The 8,482-nt window shown below is 39.5% G+C and overlaps 1 pseudogene; it reads left to right on the top strand.

Annotated features, from left to right (window-relative positions):
• The first annotated feature begins 1,191 nt into the window (after positions 1 to 1,191).
• Positions 1,192 to 7,441, top strand: LOC132162997 (aspartic proteinase CDR1-like; annotated as a pseudogene).
• Positions 7,442 to 8,482: the final 1,041 nt, after the last annotated feature.

Genomic DNA, 8,482 nt, shown 5'->3' with positions numbered 1-8,482 from the left:
AATACTTAGCAATAATTAGGTTATTGCCACTAGCACCAATACTCTGATTCTCTCCAGCCACAAAAGTGAACTTAGACTGAGAGCTATCTTCTCTTGCTTTTAAGCTCTTGTACTTTTCACAATTTCTAAAATGGTACAACATGTTAGAGGTGCCATTTCTTGTAGGATGGCATTTATACTGCCTCTCACAGTAGTTACAATTTGCTGTAGGAAACTCTTCAGAACTACTTTTATCTTTAGTAAAATGGTCCCATACTGAAGATCTTTTCACTCTTAATCTTTTTTTACTAGGGATTGGTGGTCGTCCACCATGACTATGAGATGTTCCCATAGAACCAGCACATCTAATCCCTTGGGTATCCGTTTCAAACTCATCAGATTCATCATCATATGTTTCTAATTCTTCATCATCTATGGGACAAGAAGAAGTAGCTGATGTAGGTGCATCCATCTAAACTACAATAAAAATAAAAATAGTTTGTATTCAATATTTTTAAAACTCATACAATGTGAAAAATTAGTTATAAAAAAAAAAAGAGTATATGAAAACACTTAACACTTAATTTATAAAACAGACCAAGGCCATATTATTGGCCCATATATATACACTTAAGTGCTTAACACTTAATTTATAATTATAAACTACCAATAGCAAATAAGGCCATATATATACACGTAACACTTAATTTACAATTACAAAGTATAAACCACCGACAGCAAATAAGGCCATATATATACACTTAACACTTAATTTATAATTATAAACCACCAACAGCAAATAAGGCCATATATATACACTTAACATTTAATTTACAATTACAAAGTATAAACCACCAACAGCAAATAAGGCCATATATGATATATATACACTTAACACTTAATTTATAATTATAAACCACCAACAGCAAATAAGGCCATATATATACACTTAACACTTAATTCTCCCAATAGCAACCAGTAACCACTAGATTTGAAGCTCCAAAATTTTATGATAAATCAACAACACTACAATAGGCATGGGAAAAACTCGATTGAAATTTGAAACTCTGAAAAACAAGATCTTGAAATTTTTCAGAGAGAGAGATCTAATGGAGTACAAAGTAAAAAAAAAAAAAAAAAAAAAAACATTTAACACAGAAAATTACCTGGGCTGCGATGTTACTTTGCGAGAGACGAAGGTGCAGGTGTGCGATGGTGCGAGTCTGCGAGAGATCGACGGTGCAGGTACTGCAGAGGGACTCGAGAGTCGAGGGAGAGGACGGAGATGCGGTGTTGCTGCGGGATCGACGGAGGGCGGCGCTGCTGTCGGTCGACGGAGGGAGTGGAGCTGCTGCGGGATCGACGGAGGGAGCGGCTTGCGGTGCTTCTGCTGAGGGATCAACAAAGGGAGACTGCTGGGCTGCTGGCTGGTGGCTGCTGCACTGCTGCCGCTGTGTGCACCGTGGGTTTGGGTCCTTTGGGAAATTGGGGAAAAGAGGAAGAAAGAAAACCACACAGAATGGCTGGGTATCGATTTTCTGAAAAGTAAAACCTAAGTGAAGTGAGTCAAAGTGAGTCAAAGTGATGACTAATGACTAATGACTAATGAGTATAGTCTACAGACTCTATACACTTAAGTTAACACTTAATAGTCATAACAGTATAGGTGATTAGGCGTGATTTACTGATTTGTGAAACCAAAACGACGTTGTTTTGGTTTCACCCAAAACGACGTTGTTTTGGTTTTAACTTTTAATAATAAATATAAAATTCTAAAAAATTAAAAATTAAAATAGCTTATCGGTCTTATCGGTCATATCGGTTAACCGATAAAAAAATTTTAATCGACCGATTACCGACCGATAAGCTTATCGGTATAAAATTTTTAACTGATTACCGACCGATAACTATCGGTTACGGTTAATATCGGTTCGGTTAAAGTCGGTAATCGGTTGGTAATCGGTAATCGGTTAATCTGCCCACCCCTACTTTCTGGTTCTCCCCCATCAGAAAGTAACACATACTCATTAACTGAATACATTCTGGAAGGCTGTCGGTTTCTGGTAGATCTCCTCAACTGAATCTCAGTGGCTGGTTCTGAAGAAGCTTGCTCTAGATGCTCTTCTGACTCCACATTATCAATTGCAGACTCACCATTTTCACCAACTATATCAACCTATTCTTCTTGTACATCTCCCATATGTTCATCATGCATCACACAAGGAGGAATAACTGGATCCAAATCAACACGGTATTCACTGAGAGACTCTGCCTTTTTCTGATCCAAGTCTTTAATGGTTTGATCTTCAAAGAATACGACATCTCTGCTTCGTATGATTTTCTTATTAACTGGATCCCATAATCTATAACCAAACTCCTCATGCCCATAACCCATGAAGATACATTGCTTGACTTTGCTATCAAGCTTTAACCTCTCATCTCTAGGAATATGGACGAATGCTCTGCAGCCAAACACTCTCAAGTGCTCAAAAGAAACATCTTTCCCTGTCCAAACCCTTTGAGGAATGTCACCATCCAAAGAAACTGAAGGAGAAAGATTTATCAAGTCAACTGCTGTCCTCATTGCCTCACCCCAAAAATGTTTAGGCAATTTTGCATGAGAGAGCATACACCTGATTCTCTCATAGATGGTTCTGTTCATTCTCTCTACTACGCCATTATGCTGCGGAGTCTTGGGTACAGTTTTCTCAGGCCTGATCCCATGGCTTTTGCAATACTCTTCAAACGGTCCTCTGTATTCACCACTATTGTCTGGACGGACGCATTTTAACTGCCTTCCAGTTTTTCTTTCAACCTTCATATGAAAGACTTTGAACATACCCAATACCTGATCTTTGGTTTTCAAAGCAAACACCCATACCTTTCTAGAGTGGTCATCAATAAAAGTTACATAATAAAGTGCACCACCTAGAGTTTTAGTGTTCATAGTGCAGACATCAGTGTGAACTAAATCAAGAATATTAGACTTTCTTGATGAAGAGGATTTTTGAAATGAAACTCTTCTTTGTTTTCCAACAAGACAATGAGTACAGGGCGTTAGTGACGTACCTTTATTATTAGGTAGGAGCTGTTCCTTGGCGAGAATCTGAAGTCCCTTCTCACTCATGTGACCAAGCCTCTTGTGCCATAGCTCAGTGGAGTTTTCATTCTCAACAACAATCGCATCTCCCTTGACTAGTCTTGCAGCTGTCTTGTAGAGAGTGTTGGTCTTCTTTCCCCTGGCTAAGATAAGAGAACCCCTGCTCAGTTTCCACTATCCACCTCTAAGGTAATTGTGGTAGCCTTCATCATCAAGTTTCCCAATAGAAATCAAGTTGAAGCGCATTTCAGGAACATGCCTGACATCCTTGAGCGTCAATCCAATATTGGTTTCTAGCTAATTATCTCCCATGCCCACAACTTTACACTTTGCTTCATTTCCCATCCTAACCCAACCAAAATCGCAACTGGTGTAGGAAGAGAAGAAATCTCTATGTGGAGTAATATGAAAAGATGCTGCTGTATCAACTACCCACGTAGATTCATCACATGCGAGATTAGCATAAGCTTCATCAAAAGCAAATACCACATCCCCATCAGATGCAACTGCTGTAGTGTCTTTTTCTTCTTGGCGTTCTTCGTCTTTTCCTTTCAACTGTTCCCTCTTAAACTTTCTGCAATCTCTTCTTAGATGCCCAGGCTTGCCACAGTGAAAACATTTTATGTCCATTTTTGAATAAGACTTTTCTCTTGACTTGTCACGACTGTCATACCTGTGAGGTTTTCTGCTTTTACTTCTCCCCCGCCTTTCTATAACAAGTGCCTCTGAATGAGAAGAAATACCTTGCTCTTTTCTTCTTGCCTCTTCATTGAACATGCTGTCTTTTACCATACCCATAGTTATCACACCATTGGGAGTCGAATTACTGAGTGACACCACCAACGTTTCCCAACTGTCTGGCAAAGAACTCAACACAAGTAATGCTTGCACCTCATCATCTAGTGCAAGTTTCATGGTAGACAACTCGTTCAACATTCCCTAAAAATTACTCAGATGCTCCGTAACACTATGCCCATCTTTGTACTTCAAATTCACAAGCCTTCTTATCACAAAGGCTTTATTTTGAGCAGTCTTTCGTTTATAAAGACTCTCTAACTTCTGCCAAAGACCATAGGCATCAACTTCTTTGGCTACGTGATGAAAGACACTTTGATCAACCCACTGCCTAATATATCCAACGGCTTTCCTATTCAATTTCTTCCAATCATCGTTGGTTGCAGCATCTGGTTTGACACCTTTCAACTCAATGGGGTCAAACAATTCTTTGCAATACAAAATATCTTCCATCCTAGTCTTCCAAATTGAATAATTGGAAGCTGTGAGTTTAACCATGCTATTAGATGACTCTTCCATTTAATTCACACAAGAACTCCACACAAACAATGAACCAAAAGCTCTGATACCACTTTGTTAGGGGTGAACACCAATTTCAGATGCTCAGCGGAATTAATCTACCCCTCTTTGTGCAAATTAAATAGTAACACAATAGCAAAATAATAATCAAGCAAACCCACAAGCAAGACACCAAGATTTTTACGTGGAAAACCCTCCAATGCGAAGGTAAAAACCACGGGAAATGCATAAGGAATTGTGCCATTGAAGTTGTTTGTCCTCAACTTCAACACCTGAAGAATCCCACTCATCTCTATCAAGCATAGGGGATTTGTTCCACTGAAGAAATTATTGGACAGATCTAGAAGTTGAAGATTTGTTGCATTGCATATTGATCTAGGGATGCTCCCATATTATTTATTTCTTGAAAGAAATAAGAATTTAGTTGAAACAAGGAACTGACTGATGCTTTCTGGTATAACAGAATGGAAACTATTGCTCGAGAAATCCAAGTATGAGAAGGATGTAAATAGGATTTTTCTTCAGAAATCCAAGTATTTGATAGACGAAATAATTAGGAGCTGTCCTTGGCGCTGATTGGAGTGAAGGTTTAGGCTTTAAAGAGAAACATTGAGGATAGGTCCTTCCAAAGTCACCAAACAATTATAAGAGAGATCTAGGTCATAAAGATGTGGAAGTTTCCAAATCCAGTTGGGTATTTCTCCATAGATCTCGTTGTTTGAAAGGTCTAGAGATAATAAATCGGATTGGTTTCTCAAGAATTCAAGAAATGGGGTGGACAACCTCCACTGGTGCTCTTCCCTCCGCTGCAAGGCATGCTTGGCCAATCTGTCCACTGCCGAATTAGCTTCCCTGCGGACATGGCAGACTTGCCAAGATCAACAGTGACCGAGAGTGATTTTTACATCATCTATCATTAGCCCCGCTTAACCCCCACTATTCCCCTCCCCTTGAAGACTCCTGACCACCCCAAGGTAATCCCTTTCTAGGATGATCTGTTCCACATGAAGTTGCCAGATGAACTGGTCTGCTAACCATGCCGCAACTATTTCAGCATTCAGGGGATTGGTAATGTACAGCTTGGTAAAACACTTCGCCGCACCCATTCTTTTCCCAACCGAATCAATGGCTGCGTCCCAGTTACATTTCAGAAAATTCATTGGCGGCGGTCTCCATCTTGCAGGTGGTTTTTGCCAAACCTGTAGGTCTTCATGATGCTTGCCACGAAGCTCAATCTTAGCTGCTTCCACCTGGTCTGAGGCCCGTTGTAACAACTACGCTGGAGAAGAGAACACACCTTCAAACACCCATTTATTTCTCCGTAACCGTACTTGTCTGGCAGTGCATGCAAACATATCAACTTCCACAGCATCAAGGCACTCCAACAATCCCTCGACAATGTCCATGAAACTCAGCTCAGCTGTGGTACTCTTGTGAATCTTTCTCATACTTCCATGCCATACATCTTGTGCCGCAGGGCACGTCCATAGCGCACACCCAACGGTCTAAGGTTCTCGCCCACAAATGGGGCATAAAGGATCCTCCAAAATCTTCCGTTTGAGTAAATTCTCGTTCGTTGGCAATATATTGTTACAGGCCTGCCACATAAACATCTTCACCATCCTTGGGCCTCCTATTCGCCATATTTGTTTCCAGAGATGGCTGTGCACCCATGTAGAGCCAATATTTGATTACGTTGCCTTGAACAAAAAATAATAATAATAATAAATACCTAAACAACATAATTGGAATATAAATTATGAAATTGGCTATATACTTAAACAAGTGATCTAAATTATTTCAACACACGAGGGGCAATCCAAAAATGATGTTTCATTCACACTTTGTGGTTGTGTCTATTCTCTCCAATTATGTTATAGGGCTTTTGGTTACAGCTGCTACTAGCAATGGTGGTGGTGGGTTCACTATTGAGTTAATCTGGCGAGACTCTCCAAAATCTCCCTTCAAAGTCCATCCAAATACCCTCCAATCAAAAGTAAGAGCATACAAAGTTGAAAATATCCTGAAGCTCTCAATGGGAACACCACCAGTAGACATCTATGGCATTGTCGATACAGGTAATTATAAATTGTTATACCTTAAATTATAATATTTTTTTATTCCCCTTGTGTATATATATACGTGTGTACGTGCATGCATGCATGCAGGTAGTAACTTTATTTGGACACAATGTACACCTTGTGATGGGTGCTACCAACAGATTTATCCTCTATTAGACCCTTCAAAGTCATCAACATACCATGACATTTCTTGTGAATCCGAACAATGTCATCAACTAAAAACGACAACATGTTCTCCTCAAAACCTTTACAACTATGCTTACAGTTATGGAGACGGCTCCTTAACCCAAGGTGTTTTGGGCAAAGAAGCTGTCACCCTGACTTCCACCTCAAGGAAACAAGTTTCCATAGACATTGTTTTTAGGTGCGGTCAAAACGACAGCGGATCTTTCAATGACCATGTGACGGGAATCATTGGTTTAGGTGGAGGGAATTTACCTTTTGTTTCTCAAATAGCTTCCTCTTTCGGCAGCAACAGCAAGAGCTTCTCCCATTGCTTCACACCGTTGGGCACTGATCCCAGCATTCCCAGCAAGATGAGTGTTGGCGATGGTAGTCAAGTTTTTGGCGACAGTGTCGTTTCAACACCTTTAATATCCAGAGACATCCCTTGGTATTTTGCCACCCTAGAATGAATTAGTGTCGGAGATAAATATTTGCCCTACGACTCTTCGGGTAATGTTTCAGAGGGAAACGTGTTTCTCAATTCGGGAACCCCAAAAATGCAGGTGCCATCCGGTTGGTGGCGGAAGTGAAGAAGCAGATTTCGTTGGACCCGGTTGTGGAAGATCTTGAACAGCTTTGCTATGAAAGTGAAAAGAATCTAGACGGACCAATCTTGACCGTCCATTTTGAAGGTGCAAACGTGGTGCTAACACCCATGAACATCTTCAGTCGAACACAAGGTGGGTTTTATGCTTTGCCATTCATGTTTCTAATTCCAACAGCGGATTTGGAATCTACGTAAACTTTGCTCAATCAAATTTCTTGATCGGGTATGATATGGAAAATATGATGCTCTCTTTCAAGCCGACTGACTGCACCAAATTCTAAAGTGTATTTGATTTCTTCCAAAAGTTATAAGAGATGAGACTTTTGTAATTGCATTAGTGAGACTCCATTAATTGCTGGTGTGGGTGTGAGTAAACGTTCTTTATTGTCGTCCAATTTCTTGTTTGATCTATATACATAATAATTATATAATATATCATATTATTATGGACAAAAACTATATTGTAGGTTTTTTTGAAATGTCCATACAAGGAGAGGAAGAGGGGGATTCGAACTAGTAACTTACGCTTCATGAGACTTTTGCTTTATGAGGCGTGGTTCACAGTTGATTAAGCTATCCCTTGAAGACAAAACTAGATTGTAGTCGTTCCTGCAAACCAATCGGTTAAAAAGTGACGTGTTTGAGAAGCACATGTTCCTTGTTCCTTTCACTGCATTAGAAACAACATATGATTCTTGCATGTTTAAAAGATACATGTTACTTTTTAAAAGCTAGGTTGCAAGAACTCCTACAGCCCAGTTTATAAAAAAATATATATATTTGTCCAGAGTAGTCATGTGAATGGCCCTGAAACATACATTCTCTCGTTTGTATTTTGTTTTATTCTTTCTTTCTTTTCTTTTTTTAATTTTATTTTATGAAAACGAGTAATGATATAAGGAGGATTAGAGTCATCCCAAATGTGATGTGGCATATAGAATACATGCCACTTTATTACACTGATTTATATAATTTTTTTTTTACATGTCCACACAAGAGGGGGAGGGGGATTCGAATTAGTGATCTCCACTTCATTAGGCATGATCCCAGACGATGAAGCTAAGTATCTTGAGAACCACTAATTTATATAAATTAGCTAGCTATCAGAACGACCCATACCCAAAAAAGTGTAATGCTAGGTCCTCTTTCAATCCGGATGGGCAGTTTTTGGGCAGCAAAATTACCCAAAAAAGTGTAATGCTAGGTCCTCTTTCAATCCGTTTGAACAAATTTTTT

This window comes from Corylus avellana, chromosome ca10 (genome assembly GCF_901000735.1).
Source record: "Corylus avellana chromosome ca10, CavTom2PMs-1.0".
NCBI lineage: Eukaryota > Viridiplantae > Streptophyta > Magnoliopsida > Fagales > Betulaceae > Corylus > Corylus avellana.
This window is presented reverse-complemented; position numbering and strand designations above follow the sequence as displayed.